This window comes from Pteronotus mesoamericanus, unplaced genomic scaffold (assembly GCF_021234165.1).
Source record: "Pteronotus mesoamericanus isolate MK-2021 breed Mesoamerican mustached bat unplaced genomic scaffold, CSHL_Meso_final contig_74, whole genome shotgun sequence".
NCBI lineage: Eukaryota > Metazoa > Chordata > Mammalia > Chiroptera > Mormoopidae > Pteronotus > Pteronotus mesoamericanus.
The window spans coordinates 35554020-35576861 of NW_026555247.1; the positions used below are offsets into that span (position 1 = coordinate 35554020).

Here is a 22842-nt window from a genome sequence, read left to right on the forward strand (position 1 = left end):
ACGGCTAGAGCACAGAGAGACTGAAATTAAAATGCTAACATTTTTAGTATTTCATTGTTAATATCGTGTTCATCTTTGTATCCAGAAATTAATTACTATAAAGACGTTCATCGTTAGTATATTTTGTTTCCGGTAGCAGCCACGGCTGCTGCTTCTGCTACAACAGCCACGTCTGCAAAGTCTGAAAACCCACTGTACCGTAAGGGGCGGGCACACTCCTGCCGCGACTGACGGGATGCGGCGTTTCCACCGGGATTGGCCCCTTGGCAGCACAATATGGAGCAAGCTCCTCAATGTCTCTGTGCTTCAGTTCATTCATCCAAAAACTGGGGACCAAAAAAAACAGAACCTAATCCTAAATTACCCTGAGAATTAAATTGGGCGAAGTGTACACAGCTTCACAAAATGCTCAGGACTTGGTTACTGCCAAACTCACATTAGCAATTATCTCTTCAACGCGTAACTTACGAACTCAATTCAAAGCTATTCCATTTTTAAAATTCTACTCAGAAGTTTGCCATGTCACCCTTCGAAATGGGTAGGCCTCCAATCCTTCAGTGGCGGGGCTGCCAGTACCATGCGCTCCTTGTCCTGCCAACAGACTAAACCCCTGATTATTCGAAAGTCAGTTATGAACAGCAGTCGACCTAACACGTCCTCTGAATGCGTAAGAGTTCTTTCTCCAAAACCTGAGAACAGCAGGCTCATTCTCTGAGAGGCTGGAACAGGCCAGGGTGCAGGACAGCAGGTTCTACCTCACCGGCACTACCTGTGGACTAGCAGCTTTGGGAGGCTGACGGAGCTGCGGCGGCATTGCCCAACGACCTCACGAGAGGACGCAAGAGCCACTGCACTCGCAGGGTGTGTTCCCCATGACCTGTCTTAATGAGCATCATCTCATTCTGTCTGTTCACAGCCATTCCTCACGCCGTACTCCGTGCATGTTGTCTGATTCATTTCAGAAATAGCAAAACTAATTTTGAGCGTCTACCGCTGTTTGACCCACTTGGCCTTGGAGTGTATTTTGGTTCCTGAAAACTTACCCAACATCTTACAGGAAACCAAAGGCAAAAACTCAGGGTAATTTGCCCCAATCTGACCTCCTCATTGCCATGGCCTACGCATCAACTGATAAAAGAGAAGGCTCAGCCAAGAGAGTCAGTGTCTGTTGAACAGTAGACAAGTATAAGCTAAGCCAATGGTGGTACCCAGAATATGATACTTCTGATGGCAGGTACGAGATTCAGCTGCCAAGATGTTGCACCCCCAGAGAAAAGAAAAATTCCTGATGATACAGACCTTAACCAACCAGTAGCATGAAGGTACCATAACCCAAGTAATGTGGGGACATTAAAACAGTAGAGGGTCACTGCAGTCTTTCAGGTGATGAAGAACTGGTTAGACACATAACAGTTCATAACTCCACTGACTGGTGAGAAAAATATACATGGGGTACCCGGGATGCAAAGACGCAGGAGGCGGGCACAGCCCTCGAGGATCTGCATCTGTTATGGTCAGCAGCTGGCCTCCCCCAGGACTAAGAGCTGCGAGGTGTGGGTGGAAGCCAAGGCCACCATCAGGTGCAAGCATCTGGGATTCAGAGAGAGAATTCGAGTGGGATATTAAAGGAAGAGTTGGGATCTGAATAGAAGGACAGAGGAAGAAAGAAGAGGCAGGCATCCTAAAGGAGGCAAGAAGGGGAAGACTGGTGAGTCCGCAGCATATTGAGGGGCTGAGAGGTACTGGACTGGCCAAAAAGTGTGTTTGTTTTTTTACATAAGCTGGCTCTAGGAGTGCTTCGAAACAATTGTTAGATTGTATTGTGACAGCTGTCATATCAGCATGCATTTAAAAAACTTATCAAAATTGGTGAATTTTTGTGTAGCCATTTTAACAGTGAAGATGGAAGAAAATACGCAACATTTTCGGCATATTATGATGTATTATTTCAAGAAAGGTAAAAACACCAAAAAAGATTTATGCAGTGAATGAAGAAGGTGCTGTGACTGATTGAATATGTCAAAAGTGGTTTGAGAAATTTAGTGATGGAGATTTCTCGCCGGATGATGCTCCACGGTTGGATCGACCGGTTGAAGTTGATAGTGATCCAATCGATACATTAATTGAGAACATCAACATTATACCATGCAAGAGATAGCCGACATACTCAAAATATCCAAATCAATACAGTTATTGGTGAAAATGAACACTGTGTCTTTTATTTTACAGAAAAAACTAAAGAGACTTTTGGGCCAACCCAACAGCAGACAGATCAGAGGGGCAGAGGGTCTTCCATCCAGATTCCCAAATTCCAGGCAGGGTTCCATATGGAATACCCCTCACTCACGGTCTGTAAAACATTTTAAGTATTTTAAATCCAGGAGAAGTCAAAACTCATTGGGGGATAATATATGTGAACTAAGCTACAGCATAGCATGAAGTCACACATCGCTTTCAGTTTCCAACAAATGGACGCCCTCTGCCCGGGAGTCAGGTTTTCCTGTGCCCGCCACCCATTCGGCCAGGTCCTTCCACAGCCAGGTCCCTGCAGGCTGCCTCTCTCCCCAACTTGGCAGCCTGGTTCAACCACAGACTCCTAATGACCATCTGGATGTGGATTCCTCTCGAAGGTACAGCTTCTGCCTGTCTACTAACTGCCACTTCCAACATGAACTCTTGATTTCTCCCAAATCTGGTCTTTCCCATGCAGTTTTGTATTTGCGGCCTTTATTCACCCAGTACTTCCGACCTGAAAGCCTGTTTACCTCCCCACTTTTATTTAATCAGTCTCTAAAGTGTGTCTTCCATTCATGCATCCTCTCCATTCCCGTCGCCCTCCCCTGAGGTTCAGTCCCCACCATATCTGTCACCCAGGCCTCAACTGGTCTCTGCACCTTTGTCCTTTCCTGCTCCAATCCGTATGGACCACTGCCAGATTAGACTTCTGAACGCACAGCGTCATACCCCTTCTTATCCCCCAGACCCTCAATGGCTTCCTACCAAACAAGTCCAAAGTCTCTGTTCCCACCAACCTTCCCAATCCTTTTCCTACGAGTCTGGCTCACAGCTCTGTGACTCAGGCATAATGTAACATTCGTCATCCAGAAGATAAGATCCACCCTCCCCCACCACCTAGCTCCTGCTGGAATGCCACTCTACCTGACCACACGTCCAGGTGACTGCCTTCCCTGAAGGCCATGGTCAGATGCTCCTCTTCCAGGAAGCCATTCTAAAACCTCTAGCAGGGAGTGGTCTTTCCCCAGCCAACTGAGGCTTGAGGATAGAGCTATCAATAACTCTCTTTACTCATCATATATAGATGTTAACTCATGTTATGAAAATATAAGACATCTCAGAGAAAATGAATCTCCTTAACAAAACAAAAATATCTGAGGTAGCATTTTGCAATGGCTTCTAACATCAACCCTGGAGTCATTCGAGGCTGGGTTCTAATCCCAGCCCCAACATTTACTCATGCCGTGACCTTGAGCAAGTCAATTAGTTTCTCCGTACCTCAATTTCTGGTGCATAAATTAAGCTAGAGATAGTAATAGTACCTTCCCCATTAGATTGTGTGAGAATTATGCACATACTGTATGCAAAACACTTAGAGCCTGGCACACAATTAGTGCCATCCAGGTGAGCTAGTCTTATTATCATTGCAAAAATGTTTTCTATGGGAAAAAAAAAAACACAAGAAGCAGACACTTGGCAGTTCAAATGCCCAGCAGGGTTTTTACTAGAAAGACTTTGCCATCTTAAAATCGTCAAACCAGATTTGCTCTATTTCCTGACAGGGATCCTCTGACTGACAGGTAGGGTGAAATTCACCTAGAGGAGGCTCTTCGAGCACTGAAGTGCAATGAATTGAATGCTGTGAAAGCGGAGCAGGCTCCAGGACCACTGAATCCAACACAAAGCTTTCGGCCATGGAGGGCTGGCCCACAAACAGCCATTGTTTGCACAAACAACCCGCCGTTGTCCTCCAGAAGGGTGCCAAAAGGAGCCGGCTGACCTACGCATTTCGGTCAGCGGCTCTGCACAGACACAACCACAAATAGAATTAATTGCTGCCAAAGAATCTAGAACTGCGCACTGGATTGAGTCTGATAAGCAAGGTTTTCAGTTCAGCCTTTTAAAGGACACTAATCCACAACATTCGGCTGCACTAAGCATATATGAGCCCCTTTCAAAGCCCATCATATCATACAGTGATTTGTTTATTAATGTTGTGGGAACAGCTGTGCCTGGAGGGTAGCAACATCTGTCATCTTCCCTCACAATTGTTAGAACGCATTACATATAAATTCCCACAAGTATCTCAACTTCAACCTGTGTTGCAGGTACATAGCCATACACAGTAAAATGAAAACTGCTAGGACACTTGATGCTTTATTGCTTTTTACTAAAATTATTTATAGCTCAAAACTGTTCATTATTCACATGTCAGAATGATTAGAGTGGTAGAATAACAAATTCACATTTATCATCATCTTTTTTTTTTTTTTTAATTCTCACCCAAGGATATGCCCATCGATTTTGGAGAGAGGAGAAGGGAGGGAGAGAGAGGGAAAGAAACATTAATGTAAGAAACATTGATTGGCCACCCCTCACATGGGCCCCAACTGGGGACTGAACTCGTAACCCAGACATGTGCTGAGGCCGGGAATTGAACCCATAACCTTTAGGTTTACAGGGCAACACTACAGCCAACTGAGCCACACTGGCCAGGGCTATCATCTTATTTTCTGATAAAAATAGAAATTATAAATATTATGGCAATAAGACTGATCCTACACAAGAACAAACAAACAAAAAAAACCCCACAAAAATCTGTTTCCAAGGTTGGAATCTCTGTTGTCATTCACTATGGAACGCTAACCTGGCTCCCTCAGTAAGGTCTCTTCACCCCGAGCGGGGGAGGATAGGCAAGGTAGACTGACTGCCGAAATAAACACCCCGGAATCTCACTGGTCTAACGCAGTAATAGTTTAATTTCTTCTTCACACTGCATTCCAGGGCGGCTTGGCAGGGAGGCTCTGCTCCACACGGTCCTTCGGGACCCAGATTCCGTCCATCCTGTGGCTCCGCCATTCCCGAGGACTTCAGGCCTCGCTGCTGCACCCCTGCAAGCGGCCCAGCAGACCAGACGGCAAGCAAGTGTGGAAAAGGCACCCCCCTCTTATCTGCCTCTCATCTCTACACACGTCCTGTTGGCGAGAACCAGTCCTGGGGTCCCATCTAGACGCAGAACGTAGTTGAGGACAGTGATAGTCAACTAGGGGGTCATTTTGACTCTTGGGGACATTTGGCAATGTCTGCTGACACCTCTGATTGTGACAACTGGGCCACTGGCATCAAGTGAGTAGAGTGAGCCCAGGGATGCTACTAGACACCCCACTGAGACTACCCTACAGTTTCCCTAGGACAAAAAAATTATGTGGCCCCAAATGCCAGCCATGTTGACATTCGTAAACACTCAGCCAGACTCCACAATGACACAGCACGTCACCGCTGCGGTCTACCACCATTTTCCTATAACACACACTCCAATTAATCACAACAAACCCGCATCATCTGTAGTTTCTTCATTCATTTGCTTCTTTATTCCTCCATTCATTCATCCAAACTCCTAAACAAAACAAGGTCCCTACAGACAAAAGTGTCGCAGTGGAGCAGGGGAGCAATCATAGACCGAGTCACCATACACAGGGGTAAGAGGGATTAAAAAGAACAAATGGAAGGAAAACTAAGTCTGCCTAAGAGAGCTGGGGACCACCCACTGGAGAGGTCAAAGGGCAAGGAAATCTTGAAGGAAGACTATACTTAAAGCTTCCATCAAGATGGTATGAAGGTTATAGTTAGTTTTCATTTTTGTTTGGTGCTGGGGGCGGGGAGGAGTGGGGAGGGGCCCGTTTCAGGGAAAGGGAACTGCATGAACATAGCAGAGGCAAAACGAAAGGACATGATTTATTCCACTTTCTAATACGGAGGAACGCAGTAACTGGGGTAGGAGGGGTTGCTTCGTTGAAACATATTTTTAAATCCGGTATTCACGCACGTCTTCAGCTCCCAGCATCAGATCCAATTTCTCACACAGCCACATACGCCGGCCTTCTGTCAAGCGGTCCCTCCAGAAACATTTCACACCACCAGACTTCACAGAAACTTGTTAGCGTAAGGCAAAGCTCGGGTAATAACCAGAAATCTCACTGCAAAGTCCCCAACAAAATCCATCACCGACTCTTTCAAACAATGCGGCCTCAAAGTCAACATCAAATTGATTTGGTGGTTGACCAAAATCGTCCATCTTTGTTCCCAAAGACAAGACAATTTAGAAGTCAGACCTCTTAAATTATGCTACACTGAATCCGTTTGGTGTTTTTTTTTGTTGTTTAAATTTTCACCTCTTTCAATTCTTAATCCCCACTGTGAGTGTGGGTCCCAGGGTGTGGAGAGCGTGAACCATGGAGAGGGCCGGGTCATGCACATCCCAGCCCGCCAGAAACTCACCACGTGACCTTGGGCAAGTCACCTAACCTTCCAGGCTCAGCTGCCTCCCAGAAAACGTGCTGAGAGCACTTAGAGCAGCGCCCGAAGCACACAACAAACACTATTATCTTTGTGCTCTTGTTAGCTCTCCACCCCCCAAAATTGTTATAGATTGTGGAATCTAACACAGTTTGGGGAAGAAAATATCTGATAAACTTCTGTGTAGAACATCAGACATCAAACAACTGCAATTTGCTTTGGGCAAAGATGTTCTTAATTACAGAGCCAACATTATCACCATGTAAAAACACAGTTGTTTTTTATTTTTGAAGCTAAAATTGAACTTTAAAAACACCATATTCCTATGCAATAATTTACCCCCATTATTCTCTTGACTCATTCTTCTTTCCTCAAACGGTTGGCCCCTCTCTCTCTACTTTTCTCATTTTAACTGTGATCAGCTTTGGGAAAACAAAGTGTTTTTAGCTATTAAGTACTATAGATTATATCGAACGACACCAGTCACCTAGCACTAAAAAGCCTCATAAAAGGAAGAAATTTGTTTCTTTACAAGTCAGAATCTCAAAGGAGAAGTTAAAATGAGGGAAGCAGACAGCAGATCCCGCAGGGGAGTGGGCGTGTTCGGAATCGCTTCCTCTCCTGGCTGGGTGAGAATTCCAAACTGCAGGCGATCCGTCATTCATTTCTAGGGTTTCACCTAACTGAAACCCTGTTCACCTTCACCGAAAGCGGTAACAGAATCTCACGGCACTGCCCTTCGCAATAAGTCGGAGGGAAGGAAGGACGAGGCTGCAGAAGTGATCGTTACTGCCCTCCTAATTTACCAGGAGCTCTAAATTGGCTGGACAGCAGCTTTTTCTCTATTTCCACGGCAGACTGGATGTGATCCCCAAAAGAAAGTTATTCTAAGGAGCACGTTCAAGAGAGGGTTTGGTACATCTACGGGCAGGTTCCACAAATAAGGTGAAATAAATCTGGGGTCAAATCTGACATGTTCTTTTTACTTGTTAGTGAAGATGTTTTTCTGTAAATCAATGAACTTATTGGAAAGTATCGCCGCCAAGGGATGCAATTCTCAAAAATCCCATTATTATTTTGTCATAAACCCAAGGTGTGTGAACGATTAATTTTTGATAGACCTGACTCCAGTATTGGAAAAAATAGGTAAACTACTCACTCTGCAAAGAAACACTAATTCTTTGGACTGATGTTCAGCATTCTGTGCACAGAAATAGAGGTAATTTATTAAATGAATTGTTTGCCTAGAAGATTCCCCTTCCACAAACAGCTGTTTACCTTTTCTGTAGGTGAAGTCATAGACCACGAGGAAATCTGGCTTATTGGGGACATAAATGAATACACCTTGGCATACAAAATGATTACAGGGAAATCCAACCAAAACGGTGACGTGAATGTCTAGCAATCGCCTTCAGGCCCGCTGCGCAGCGGACTCACAGAAGTGCGGCCAGCAAGCTCCTCAGTGTTTCTGGCAATTTGCTGCAGGTCAGCTTGCACGGACCTAACGTCCCCAGGTGAACAATGACACTCCAAAGAAGACACGGAATGCAAAGGATATTATTTGGCATTCAGCTTAACACCAGAAAAATAGGTGGCTGATCTAAGGGTCCTATCAGTCGCCATTAAAAGGGTTGGAACAAACTCGCCTCAAGGTTCTTTGGGCTGTTCTAATAATCAAAGAGACAGATTGCCTCCAGAAAATTACCAAATTTAATACACACACATGAGAAAGTCAGAGATGCTCCGCCCACCCCGCCCCACCTCCCATGCAAAAGAGGTTCAGAGGCAGAAAGACGGAAAGACAGACTGAGGTGCGTAAAAGGGCCAGAGCTGGGGAAGAGGCCCTGTACCCTGGGGGTTTCAAAGGGTCTTTGCAGGCCCTAAGAGCAGATGTTTAGTAAATGAAAGTTTGCCCTGAGGCCTAGGTGGACCACAAAATAATCTCTTCTTATGGTCAAGGCCCCTCATTCAAGTTCTTCTAGGTAAAAGGAGGGGCAGAAGTCTCTAGAGCCTGAAGCTAAAATTGCCCTTAGCTCCAAACAACCCACATAACCACGGAAGCACGTTTTGGGGTGACCAGCTCTGAACCCCCACACTATCAGTCCCACAGGTTAGAGATTCAGCGAGAAGGAACACCAGTGAACCGCAGTCAGGGCTGCAGATCTTTCCGCTCGGCTGTAACAGACTCCACAGGAAACCTCTCCCACATCTTTGGGAGAAAAGCACCGGGCCTGCGGGCACAGGCACCCCCATCGCAGTCCATGCCAGGCTCATGCCCGTACCATGGGTACATTCCAGAAGCATCCCAGCTGCCGAAGGACAAGGCGACTCATCTGCTGGCATCATGTGGTTCCACCAAGAAGAAAACAAAGACTCAAGAAGAGCGTCAGCTCATCCATAAATACACTCCAGACATGAGGGCAACAGGAAAACCAGAGCAGGTCCGGGCTCACGCATTTTCTAACAAGCTCCCGAACGGCCCAGACTGAAGGGCCCAGACTGAATTCCTACAACAAGCAGCAACGCAGCCTGGACTTGAAACCAGCTCTCGAAGTTATTTCTGAAGAATAAACTGATGCCGCCATTCCTTCAACAAGCATTTATTGAGTGCCTGCTGTGTACCAGGCCCTGTGCCACAATCCTACCAAGCACAGCAAACACCAGTAAGTATAATTCCTTGGAGATCCCATTCACTTTACATTTAAGTTGTCAAGTCTCCCGTCTTGCCTGTATTAAAGAGCTCTCGTCCTTAAAATAACCCCATTCCAAAAAGCAGATTCATAAATAAAGGTACACCTCTTAGGGTGACTCTATGTCTCACCATGTAAAATGCCCACAAAGCCTGATTCAGGATTCGAACCACCACCACAGAACGAGGGCAGGACCCCTAAGGAGGGCGACGCATTTCCCCTGGTTCTCCTGGGATCATTCAGGTTTTAATATGGAAAGTCCCTCCACCCAGCTATCCTCTCAGTCCTGAACAAACCGAGGCCAGGCCCTAGGCAGGGAAGGTCCCTCACAGGGGGTCCCGAGTGAAGCCCCAGGAGAGGAGAGCCTGGTGCCCTTTGGCTGTGGGCTGTCTCAGAACCAGCTTTCTCTGGCCTCCTCCTGAGAAGGCCTATCATTTTCAACCCTGGGCCATTTCAAGAAAGCTTTACAAAGTCTCTCCAATGACAATGACAGGAAAGAAATCCTCACAAATGCCAAAGGCTGTAGTTATTTGGATGTGGTTGTCTCCACAGCTGGTTTAAGAGCTTCTTCCTTTTAGACCAAGACTACTTATCCTGAGGTTTCCAGAGCCCAGCACAATGACTGGTGCATGGCAGCTGCGATATGAAGCAGACGTTACTCCTAGCCGCCGTATGTGTAATGTTTCTGATGTGTAAGGCAACACCTTATGTGAATGATCTTACTCTTGCAATAATAACTCAACAAGGTTGACTGCTCCCATCTTACAGGTGAAGAAACAAAAGGCCCCCTCCGACCTTATTTACTCAAGGTCACTATGGCAGAGCTCACACTGGAACCCAACCCATCTAATCAAAATGTTTTAACTGCTCAACTGAATGAGGACCAAGTAAGGTGGGCATATATGGTAAGGGATCAAGAATTGACAGAGGAGAGTATCAGATTCATTTCTTTTATTCTCTGGCCTTTTAGCTTTCCCACTGCCTAAAAAGCAGAAAAGCAACTTAATTATGAGTTAAGTTCACATATTAAGCTACAGCAAGGCAGGGATTGCGGTTAGAATAGTGTAGAATTATGCCTGGCAAACAGTAGGCGCTCAATATTTAAATAAATGTAATAAATACAATTGTATACCTAAGTCACTGATGTTCCCTGTTTCAAGTGCTAGTTTACCCACCACCACAGGTGAATAGATGGATCCTGATGTGTTAGCGTGGAGCAGGAATGGACCGACAAGTTCCCCAGTTAAAAATGGTTCTCTATCTACATGGCTGAATTAGCTGCTACTCACTTAAAATGACGGTAATCCTTAGGTCTCAGGCAACAAAGGGACAAATTCTCTCAACATACAGAGATCTATCCAGTGCTCTGCAACCACTTTTAATCTCATATTAACCTGCAAGGAAGCAATTTGCAAACCTACCCCAGAGCAATACAACTGCAAAAGAATACCACACTAAATATTTTGTTTGGGGGACATTTATCTTAGCTCCATTCACTATTTGTCAAGCTGAGAACATTTTAATGTTAATGCATTCCTGGCCATTTTCTCCAAGCAGCTGAACACATTTCCTCTTTCATAATAACACTATCCATAATGATCAAGCATCCCGAGTGTTAAAGAAGAACGTCTAGCATGTGGATGAGTATTCCAAAAAAGAAGTGAGGTAGACCAGATGTCTATCACAAAGGCGCTGATGGCCACTAGTTAATTAGGGATGGAGATGTGGTAGCCAGTTGTGGGCAACTGTTATCCCTCTGGTGTCAAACCCAAACAGCACAGTCTGCTTCCTGAGATCGTAGAGTGACTTGGTAGGTGTAAAGTTTCAGGGTTGCTTGCTCTTTGCCACCAAGGAGAGAGTGTTTTTGTTTTGTTGTTGTTTTGGAAGAAGCAGGCAAATGGAAGTTGAAAAAACAGACTGTCAATAACGATTCATTTTCTTAGAAGGGTGATCCCCAGTGAGACTGTTCACCTCTCAAGCATCAATATGCACACTGTCGCCTGACAGCTCTAATTTCATTCAATTTTTAATCATTATTCATGCAAGTAGGTAAAGCTCTTAAAAATTAAGTCTCTCAACTTCCTTTAAACAGACAGAGTAAAAGCATCTATAATTCCTTTATCATAGTAGTGACCTATCATTTCTGTTGTGAGTGATTATTTACTGAGCTTTTACTTTGTATAAACATTGGGGGGGGCGCGAGGTGGGAAGGGATGAAATACAAATCAGGTCTAAACTCATCCAATCTTTAAGGATCTTGCAAAGGAACTGAGATCCTGCTGGTCCTGATCTCTACATCTGCCAGTTCAAAGGCCCCTTGGGAGAAACTGTACCCCTCAGCCTCTCCCCAGGCTAAGCAATGACTAGAAGAGTCCTGTCCACTCTTGTAGTATGTGGCTTGGTGACAAAAGATGTCCTGAGACATCTTTTCAATACACCTCCCTTTAGCTTGAGTGGGTTTCAGTTCTTTACAATTAAACAGACACAAAAAGGCACGTCAATCTTAGCTGATAATTAATACAAGACGATCTATGCTAAGTGCCCTTTGTCCAATGAATGAAATGAATGTTGAATGAAATGAAAGATGGAGGCAATTTTGCCAAATCAAGTGGAGAACTCTGGAGGAGTGAAGGACTGGAAAGGTCTAAAGTGATAGAATTAACTTTTATAAAAGAGTTAAGAATGGAGTCCATCTTTAAAGATGAGGTACAGGGAGAGGACACTGTAGGCCACAGAATGTTCCAAACTGAAGAAAGAGGCTACGCAAAGCATTTTGAGGCAACAGTGGGTTAACCGTCCCAGCTAGTGGGGCGTCTTTAAGTCAGGCAGAATGAAAGTCAAGGTTGGAAAGGAAGTCTGGAGGTCAAGCTGCAGACAACTTTAAAGGAAAGAATATAAACTTCTTCCTCTTCCCCTCAAAAAGAAACAGAAGCCACCGAAGCTTATTAAGTAAGGGAATGAACAATGAAAACAGCCTACTAACCTACATGTGCGGATATTTTGTAATAAGAATTGGTGGTGGGAAAGCCAGGAGGTTAAGGGCACCCACACTAACAGCCCAGAGAGAAACAACGTTCTCGGCTAGGATAGAAATTAAGGGAAATGTGGGACTTGCCCTGGCTGGTGTGGCTCAGTGGACTGAGCACTGGCCTGAGAACCAAGCGGTCACCGGTTCGATTCCCAGTCGGGGTGCATACCTGGGTTGCGGGCCAGGTCCCCAGTAAGGGTGTACAAGAGGCAACCACACACTGATGTTTCTCTCCCTCTCTTCCTCCCTCCCTTCCCCTCTCTCTATAAATAAATTTTTAAAAAAAAGAAAGAAATGTGGGACCTGTCACTAGGGAGGGACAGTTAACCTGTTCATAAACAGAATACCAGTAATAATAATGCTCCCTATTTCCACTGTATCTGTGGAAGCTTTTACTAGAAACTCATCAGTTCTTACAGAGGCTCGGGGAGGAGTGCATCGAGGGGGAGCATCTGGATTGATGAATGGGAAGTCAGCCAGTGAAGTTACATTTGCTTGGTGGGTGCGAGCAGGATGGGGGCGGAGAGGAGCAAGCGGCAAGAGAGACACGGGACACAGCGCCTGTGCTTCCAGTCTGTCAGGACTGTGCCCCACCTGGGCATGCCTGGACTTCCGTCCCTGCCGTGTGTGAAGGTCTGATACCCCGGAAGCCCCCGTATGTGAGAAAAAGTTTTTTCCTGCAAGAACATCCACAATGAGTGTAACCCATGCAGGAGTTACCAAATCAAGCGGCAAAAAAGGCCCCTTCTCCCTGTGCCTCCCAGCAGAGTGCAGGCAGCCCCCACAGCTCCACAAGGAAGGCCTCCCGGCCCCAGCGGCCAGACAGGGCCTAGGCCAGGAAATGGCAGGCTGAGACCCACCCAAAGGAAACGCCAGTCGCACATATGCCACTTGAGGCCTTCCTCTTTAACTCTTACAAATGACGCTAAGTCAACCAGAAGTAGAAAACCTTAAAGATCAAACAAGTCCTTCATTTTATCCAAATCGTGATTTCAATCCCAGAGGCCGACTCCTGGAACACACAGCATGGCTCCCTGAGCCGGGAGGGAAGGAGCAGGAGAACCAACGCCTTCCTCCCTTCTGGCTTCTGCGACCTTTGACCTTACATCGGTAGTTCCAGGAACCACAGTCCCTCCAATAAGTCTGACTACCTGGACGCTGGCTTCATTATGAAATTAAAGTGGTGGGGAGTCAGAGGCCAACCAAAATATAGAAATATATTTTGGAGCTTCCCAAATATATTTCAAGACAAGTCCCTCAGGGCTTAATTTTCCCTCTCAGCCCAGGCCTGGCTCTCAGCCCAACCCTGCACTGGTTCTTGGGGGTCAAGGCTCTGTCTGGTTCCCTCTGCTGGTTGCTGGGCTGCTCAGCTCCCACTTCAGAACCTTTTGGGTTGCAACCTTTTGTCACTCACTCAAGGGACCCTGGACCAGAGGGCAGCCCCCGCATTCTTGGGCCAACACTCATGTCCTCTACTCACTGTGTCTCAGTAACGAACAGCCAGTTCACCATGTCACCCGCCTACACTGAGCTGTCGCTATAAAGATGACTTCGACGAGATTATTGAGTCGGAAGCAACACTATTCCGTTAAATTCCATGCGCATGCTAAAAGTGCTCATCAAAATCCAAAAAGTTCTTATCCATGCATGTATTTTTCACAACATGAACAAAGATGTTGCAGTGACCAGCACGTCCCACAGCAAAATCGCTCTACAAGCCACCAACAGCTTGAGCCACAGCTCTTTGTGATGCCTATATCACAGCACCCAACAGTTTGTAGGGAGACGGAGGGAAGGGAGGTCTTCCAATTTACCGCCGTCGGTCACCATGGCTGCTGACGGAGTACGCTGAACTCACTGGGGTCCTTAGTCCTGTGACCCAAAAAAGCTCTCACCCAAATGGCTCTTTCTAAGCATCAAAGTAACGAGAGGGTGACCCAAGGCCACCCTACACACATTCCTGCCTGTTCTAGGTCCTACCTGCTGCCCTGCAGTCTTTGTCGGGCGAGGCCACATCCTGGGTGACAACCAGGCCCTTTGCCACTTTTTCTACCCCGAGCTGTGCCAGACACACTCAGGAAGCCTTAGAGAAGAGGCAGATGGGGAGGGAGAGAAAGTCAATAGGGAAGACGTCTGTCACGTAATGCTAAGCACCGAACTTCCTGAGACCAGCCATGGAAATACCTCCTGGCCAAGCACTTCAGAATAAACAACTACTTGAAAGAGAAAATTATAATTTTTCACTTGATTACCAGGCTACAGTCAGATTAGGTTGCGGTGGAACCAGATTCTTTAAGATATGTGTCATTCATTCATTCAGTCGATACTTGAGCGGTGCCCAATACCTGCAAAGCGCTGAGCGAGGCCTGGTAGGTACACACTTTATAACCTCGTCTAGGCCACGTCAGCTGGAAAAGTCGGTCGTGTTGCTCCCCTATATCCCACTCTCCCTTTTCGGTACAAGAAATATTCACCTGTGGCTCAGTGGGGTCACAGGACTAGTCCTGGCCGAAGCAGTGTTAAGTCCCTTCTGGGTCAGATCATGTCAAGGTTAAAACAAGACCTCGGGTTCCTTTCCAATGCTGCAGCGATCCTGCAAGCGCACTCGAGACCACAGGTCCATCAGTTCGGGTCCTTGAGTGGCCACAATGAGCAGGGACCACCTGCTGCCCACGCTGGACACACAGCACGGGCAAGAATCTGCACTCAGCCACTGAGATTGGGCGGTCGTGAACTACCGCAGAACAACCTAACCGACCTTGCTGATACATTACTGTTTAAAAAAGAGAAACCTGCAAAGTTCCCCCCCATTTGTTTTCTAAATCACATTATACAGAAAAGCAGAATTTGTTTCAAAATTTAAGTGCAGTAGGGACTGAATAAAACCTTGGAATGTGTGCCCTGACCGGTGTGGCTCCGTGGGTGTTGGCTCAGTGGGTCGAGCGTCATCATCGCACCAAGAGAAAGGTCAAAGGTTAGATTCCTGGTCAGAGCACGTGCCTGGGCTGCAGGCTGGTCCCTGGCTGGGGCACAGAGGAGAGCAATTGACTGATGTTTCTCTCTCATATTGACATTTTTCTCCCTCCCTTCCCCTTTCTCCAAATATAAATAAATAAAATCTTAAAAAAAAAAACGCTTGAAATGCAGAGGATGCCAACAGAAAGACAACTCTGAAGGAGTAAGGAATGAAAACAGAATGACCTTTCAACAACGGTGATATCCAACCATTCGTGAAATTCAGCAGAAGAGTTTAAAGGCTAGAAAGAAAAGGTCACCTTCTAACAACAGGTCCAGTCATTTACAAAGTAGTGAGCTCCTCAGTGAAAGAGGCATTCAAGCAAAGGCTGAATGGTCACATGCTCCCTCCTCACAAGTCTAATACTACTCTGTTACTCTTTCTAGCTTCCAGGGAACTTAATTAGAATCAGGTCCTCATTTCTCCATTGCCCTGTAAGCTCCCTGAAGGTGGGTCGTTGGTACCTCTCCTCACCCCACCTCAACCCCCTGGCGCTTATCCCAAAGCCCATTATCCATCAGGTGCTTGATAAACATCTGTAGAATGAATTAAATGAACATTGTAGAGAGAGCTCTGTTGGAAAAACGTTCGAATAACCTCTAGGGCTGCCCCAACCTAGAGCTAAATACACTATTGCAGACATCTGGGGGTGGGGGTGCCACCACCTACAAAAAAACAAAATTGAACATCAATATAATACTTGATTATGATTTATTACCATACACAATTAAAAACCACAGTGAAACCTAACACTGCACTATGGCTATCTTTGTTCCTGGACAAGCATTTACATGTGCAGGCAGCTGTTTTCCCAAGTGGAATTGTGTGAGGTTATTTTTTTTTTCTACCTAAAAAAAAAAAAAAAAAAACCACCACACCCTTTGTTTCTATTGCATTGTTACACTCCCTCTTACCCCATCACGTGGTTTTTCTTCTAGCAGGAACACAGCACACACCCTGCATTATTGCTGACATAAAAATTACTTGTCAAAATACCTCTATCCTAACACCATTACAAATCGGATCTTTGTAAAGCCTTGGCCTTTGTTTTGGCTGGAACCAGATAGCTCACCTACTTATCCCGGTGCTTCCTGCATGCTTAGAGTGCAAGGGTGAATGCCAGTGTCATTTATATTTTTTAAAGTCATCTTTCAAAACAAAACTACCCTGGAGGTGAGTGACAAATCTTTCAAGTTATTTTATTTTATTTTTCTAAGGGACTTGGAGGGTGGGGACCGGTGAGGAGAGAGGCTGCCACTGGTAACCTGCTGGGGCTACTGCTGCAGAGCAGGCTACAGCACCCGTAACCAGCAGCCTTTGGTCCTCAGCAATCCCTCCTTCCTCCAAAACAAACCCCGAGTCCATTCCCATAGCCGTTCCTATCCTCTGCTACTTGTGCAGGGCGCCAGGACTCTGCCCTCTAGGAGACAATGCCAAGGCCAAGGTGTCCTCTTACGTCTGAAGGTTACGTTTTCATTGAGCTCTATCAAGATAACCCCAGATCTGGTTAAACTGACATCAAAACAGAACTATCCTTGGAAAGAAAAGAACAGGCCAGAGTTTCTGGAAAAGGACCAACAACCTAAAGATAAAATGCAGACTGAGAGCCTAATGGTTCACGGCTTTATAAATGGAAACTTAACTAACGCTCTGTTTCTGTTCTTTCTGCTCCCCTAACAGCCCTCCCTTCCACCTCCCACTAACTTATCGCTGACACATTGGTACTGCAAACACTATCACAAGGAAGGGATGGGGGAGAGACATTATTTCATAAGAAAGTCACTATATTTGACCTGTGCCCCATTTGAGCGCTGGTCAAATTTATAATCAGCCATACTATGATACCTTTTCCACAAACGCTATCCCACTGAAGCTAAAATATGTTACTACAGATAAGAAAGCAGGTATATATCCAAATCCCATGTTCAGATACAACTGCCTATTCTCATCATAGGAAACCAGGCGGAATGCACACAGCCCCACACGCTCCCTGCCTGCCCTCGATGCCTTCCTCAGAAGGAAGATTTCAAGTCGTCCGCGATTGCTCTCCAGCAGCCCCACTCCTCCCCGCAGAGGGCAGCGGAATGGTGCGATGCAGAACCCACTCCAACGGCCCCGCGTGAACACCGTTGGCCCAAATGACCCAGAGACACCCAGGCGGCTACCCAGATTATTGGGGGTTACCTGAATCTGTCATCGAGTGCCTTTCACCCTCTTCTGCGTGATGACATCAAGTGGAAATGGTATGCGTTTGGGAGGCAAGAGGCTGACAAGCAGGAAGCACAATCGAGTCTGAGCTGTGTTCAGCCTGCAGTGAAACACATGCAGTAAGGGTTAGATACGCGCAGCAGAGAAAGACATCCGAGCATCCTCCCGGCCAGCGGCGGTGGAGCCGGTGCACTGAGCGGGTGGGGGGAGGTGGCGGAGGTGTGGAGGGCTGGCGGGCCGCGGAGGGGGCGGAACGCTTCCTAATTGTCTCTACCGGAGACACAACCACCTCCCGCCACTCCTCTGCAGTCTCCCCCGCCCCCAAGTTCTCCTCTGGTGGTAGCGCTTTTGCTAGCAACTGTAATCCCTCAAGGAAGAAATACGAAAGAAATACAAGAAAGCGGAGAATAACATCTTGGGGCAAATACACACTGGCAAAATATACCAGGTACGCCTGGTTAGGTGGGAATGCGGGGCGCCCAGTCCCCCGGCCAGACAGTCACACCAGCGCTGCATTCGTTAGCATCCTTCTTTCCTTCACGCCGTCTGCCACCTCATTAAGTCACTGTCACTGTTTTGTCGATTTCTCTACTCTTCCCAAAACCATGCCGCGCTCCCCGCTCCCACCCCCTCCCCACCCTAGGTGGGACGCGGGGGGGGGGGGGGGCACTGCTTATCGAGCGGCGTCCCACTGGTCCAGCCTGCTTTGTCCTGCTGCTGCCCTTCCAGGAGCCAGAGCCCCAGGCGCGTGGGTCCGCGCAAAGCACCCCCCGCCCCTAATCTGGCACGCCACTGCGCCCTCCTCCCAGGAAGGGCCACGGGGCCACAGAGGGGCGCGCAAGGGCAACTTCTGCGGGTGGGGAAGGCACTCAACAAGGGGCTAGCGAGAGGACCTACTCCAGTGTGTGCGGGGTGGGGGCGCAGCTGGGACGCGCGTGCATGCACGTGCTCCCCTAGGGGCGCGCGCGCGCGGCGCGGGCAAGAGACAGCTCCTTCGGACCGGAGCTCCAGGGGGCATCCGAGGACTCAGCAGGGCCGCCAACAGCGCGGTTCCCCACCATAAACCCACCCCCTTCCTTCCCCAGCTCCCTCCGACAACCCAACTCCACTAGCGCACCGGACAAACGCAACTCCAGGGACCACCTCCCCTCGCCCCTCACCCTGCGCTCCCCTCCCTGAAACCCCTGAGGCCCTGCCACCCCCCATCCACTGGCCAAAAGATACCACCAACACACCAGGTGGCGGCTCCCCGCCTTCTGCTTCCCTGCTCCGGGTGCAGCCGCCTTGGGGGCGCTGACATTCCAGGGAGCCCCCGACTCAGGAGGGGCAGAGCAAAGAAACAAACCGAAACTCACCGACCTCTCTCGGCGGCAGGCTCGGGCGCTCCCTACAGAAGGGGTGGCGGCGACAGTATCGCCGGGTGGTCCCGCCACGCCCGCCAGCCACCAGTTCGGCCAGAGGTGCGTGCGGCGCGGTGCGGACAAGAGCTGGGAGCGCGGTGACCGCGTCTGCAGCCCCAGCTCCCTGCCCCGCCCTTGGGGAGGCGCCCCACCTGCCCTGCCACCCTCGCGCTCCCTTCGGACACTGCCCGCAGCAGGCAGCGAGCGGGAGCTTTTTGTGTCACCGCCCAGACTGAGGCACCGAGGGGGGTGGGGGCGGGAGGCAGGGCCCTGCTCCCCACGGCACCGCCCTTCCCCGGTGGCTCCACCTCCTCCAGCTAACAACCCCCACCCCCCCCACTAGTCCGGGACGTCCGTTTGTCTGTCTGGAATCGCAGACCACCTCCACCCCCCCTCCTCCCGTGAGGAGCAGCCCACCCTCCCTCGTGCCCTCCCTCGGCTTTGCCCCGAAGGGCCCAACCTCAGCGGGGACCTCGACGTAGTCTTTTCTGCGCACAGGTGGGACCTGAGCTGAAATCAGGTGTGAAAAGAGGCCGAACTCAGCCGGCTGAAAGGCGGGGCGGAGGGGACCGAGGCCGGCAGGAACCAGTCTGCAGCTCCCGACCAGGGGACGAGCGAGGGAGGAGTTGGGATCGTCTCCATTCCAGAAACTGCCTGGGCGCACGTCACCGAGGCTACTTGTTGGCTGACCCTTAAAGTTCATGTAGTCCAGCCAGGGCGAGTCCTGTTTTCGTGGACTGGAGGCCCGATGCATCCCCTGCCCTTTGGTTCCCTTGGGTGGGGTACGGGGAGCAGGGAGGTCAAGTCCTGAGGGTCCTGTGATAGCAGGGACCACCGAACCCCTGGCCCACCCTAACGTTCACCATAAAACCAAACTCCTACGGTAGGGACGTGCTTAGATATCTAGTTTTCCTCAAGAAAATCCAAAGGCATGGTCTCTTCCCTCTGGCATTAATTGTAAAATAGGAGAATGGAGCAGAGAGGTCGCGGGTAGAAGATGGTTTCCATGTTCTGCGGTCCTTTGAAAGGATTTCTGTGTAGAATGAAGACCCAGCACTTTAAAATGGGACAGTTAAGCCGGCCAGCTTCCCTGGCCTGCAGCGCCAGGTTCAGCAGAGTGGCCCTTCAGCCACCCATCCAAGCCCCTTTCGGGCTGCCTGTCTCCAGGTCCTCGGGTCCGGCCTGAAAGGAAAGAACTGCCATTCTAACCTCTCCCCGCGGCTCGCTGAAGCGCTTCTGCCAAGAGGATGAAAAGGAAACCCTGCGAACCAAAAGGGGCTCTGACCTACTGACATTCCTAACGTGCTCGGCTCAGCTGACCGTCCCGGTCCTGTCCCTCGAATAAAACCTGTTAGTACTGTTTCCAGACACGTCCAGAAACCAGTCGGCGAGAGCCAGAGGAAGCTTGATGACTGTCCGTCCTCTCTAGGACCCCAGCTACACAGTTCGCCTGGCTGATCCGTGTGCCTGTGTTCCCTGAAGTTACAGCTTCTACTGTACACCTGGCAGGAGTGAAAGTTTTATGTGTGTTCTGAAAGCCTAAGGGGTCTTGGCATGAAGGCTTCAAGAGTATTTTCAACGTCCACTTTGGGCAGAAAAAACCTTTTTTTTTTTTTTCCCAATGAGAGTATTGAAAACTCTGATGTTGGCTGGGAGCTTGGACGAGGATGCTGAGTTACAACAACCCAAGATTTTACTGGGAAAATTTAGCCCAGAAATACTATGGTTATACAAGAGGGACTTCAAAGATTCATTTTAAGAAGCTAATTTCAGGGATCAGTAATGATTTCAAAATGTTTAAACTTTTTTCAGCCGTTTTCAGAGCCCTTTAGGATTCACGCATTCGGCACGGTGCGGGGTAAACGTCCCATCCTGGGGAATCGATTCCCAGTGGCTGGTGTTTTAATTCACATAGCATCATGGGTGTTCTGCCTTCTGTCCAGTCTTGTCAAGCTGTCACACAGAGAAGGTTAATTAACTGGGGCAGACTGGGATAAGCCAGTTCTCAAGGCTAGCTGGGGGCCAGCGCCAAGCAGGCAGCAACCGTCTGAGGCAGGGGAGGAACAGGCAACAACATGTCGGTGGAAACAGATTCTGAAGTGAGACAGTTCCAGGAACAAGGCAACTGCGACCAGGCAGTGTTCGGAGCTGCAAGCTCAAAGCTTCCAGAAACCCACTCCAGACTGAGGCTCCGCCTATGCCTGGGGGTGAGATAGGATCAAGGCAGTGTTCCAAGTCTTGATAAAGCAGAGTATCAGGGTGGCGCCCAGCATTGGGGAACAAGATAAGGGACAGACAGATATTCATGAATTCATTCAACAAATATTCCTTGAGTTCAGACTGTCCTGAGAACCGGGCCCCAGGGTTAGGATAGAGAAGAAAATAGACCCAAATTCCTGCCCTCACAGAATTGATAGTCTAATGGAGGAAGCAGAGAATACACAGTATCATAAATAAGTAAAATACATTGTGTCGAAGGGTGAAAAAGACAAGGGGGTTATGAAGTCTTCATTGCAAGAGGACAGACATTTTAGCTCCACGGTCAAGGACATGACTTTAGAGCAGAAAGCGGAAGGAGGGGTGGGAACAAGCCATGCCAGTCAATAGAGAAGACTTCCTTTTAACAGGGTACAGTGGGGTGTGAAGAGGCAGACCCCAGAGATATCATGGGTTTGATTCCAGACCACCACAAAGGAACAAGGTGTCCTCTTTTTCTGGTGAGGGACTTGCCTTCAGATTGTAAAAGCGCAATATCTGCGAAGCACAATAAAAACCATGCGCAATAAAATGGGGTATGTTGATATTTCTCCAAGGGCAAAGGTCAAGATACTGGAACTGGGTCTGTCAGATAGTGGTCAGTCAGACCAATAATATTGATTCATGCTTAGTCACCTGAGGTGGAATTAAAGCTGCTTAAATCAAGACAGGGCTGAGTTCTTATCTCTGTACCCTCAGCAGAGAGCACAGGTACCCGATAAATGTTTATTGTGCTGAGGCCTTAAATCTTCCAGGACCTGGATGGGGCTGAGATAAAGATGACCCCATAATACCCAAGACAGCCCTTCAATTGGGGGTGACTCTTCCATAAAAAAGAAAAAAAGTCTACATCTCTTCCGTGGCTTTTCCTGTCTTTCTGATCCAGGCAGGAATCAGCTTTCTGGTTCTACCTAACGCACTAGGGGGGAGGGAGAGAACCGAGCGATGGGGAGGAGGGGGGAGGAGGAGGGAGGAGGGTCAGGAGCCAGGACTGGGAAGCAAACCCCGCTCCCTGCTGTCTGCCCAAAATATCTAAATCTCGCCCAGTATGAGGCTGAGTTTCTGTGTAACATGTCTGAGGTTTTACACATTAAAATTGCCTCTTGAAACTGAATTATAGTGATAGTTGCACATATAAAAGAAGTGGATTTTATGGTACATAAATTATACCTCAAAAATTTGTTTAAAAACATTGAAGCAGGCACCCATGTTTACTCCGTTTTGGGGGTGTTTGGTTTTTTTTTTTTTGGTTAACGTTTAGACCACTTTCCTGTGCCCTCCATGATTAGACAAAGGGGCACATATCTAACCAATTACATTATCGTCCTAATAGATGTTTAACCCAATTGATTTGCATGAAATCAAAGGGTATATTTTGGTCTCTGCCCTCTGGCTCCTGACATGGAGCTCCTAAATCCCTTGGAATTTCCTCAGTGACAGGAGCCTTTTTGTTGTTCTGAGGAGGTGACTCTGGGTGGGCTGCTGGATGAGGGCCGTCACCAGAAAGACCAACCGATGACAAGCAGCGTGGGATTTGCAGCCCCACCCCCATTGTCCAGAGAGGGGAGGAGGCTGGGATGCAGTTAATGATCCATCGTGCCTACGTGACAAAGCCTCCCTAAAAATCCCGAAAGTGTGGGGTCCAGAGACCTTCCGGGCTGGTGAACACGTGGAAGTGGGGGGAGAAGGGTGTGGTCAGAGCCCGGGGAAGCT

The 22842-nt window shown here is 48.2% G+C and overlaps 1 protein-coding gene across 2 annotated transcripts in view; it reads right to left on the bottom strand.

Annotated features, from left to right (window-relative positions):
* The window catches only part of RNF152 (ring finger protein 152), a 65756-nt gene extending 46816 nt beyond the window's left edge, over window positions 1-18940 (bottom strand). Inside the window, exons 1-2 of one of the 2 annotated variants that reach the window (XM_054583753.1) lie at window positions 18833-18940; window positions 17450-17573 (exon numbers count right to left, since the gene is read on the bottom strand). The gene's annotated coding sequence lies outside the window, so the exon portion shown is untranslated. Of the gene's footprint in view, window positions 1-17449; window positions 17574-18828 lie in introns of both variants that reach the window. The other variant, XM_054583752.1, reaches the window with a different exon arrangement.
* Window positions 18941-22842: the final 3902 nt, after the last annotated feature.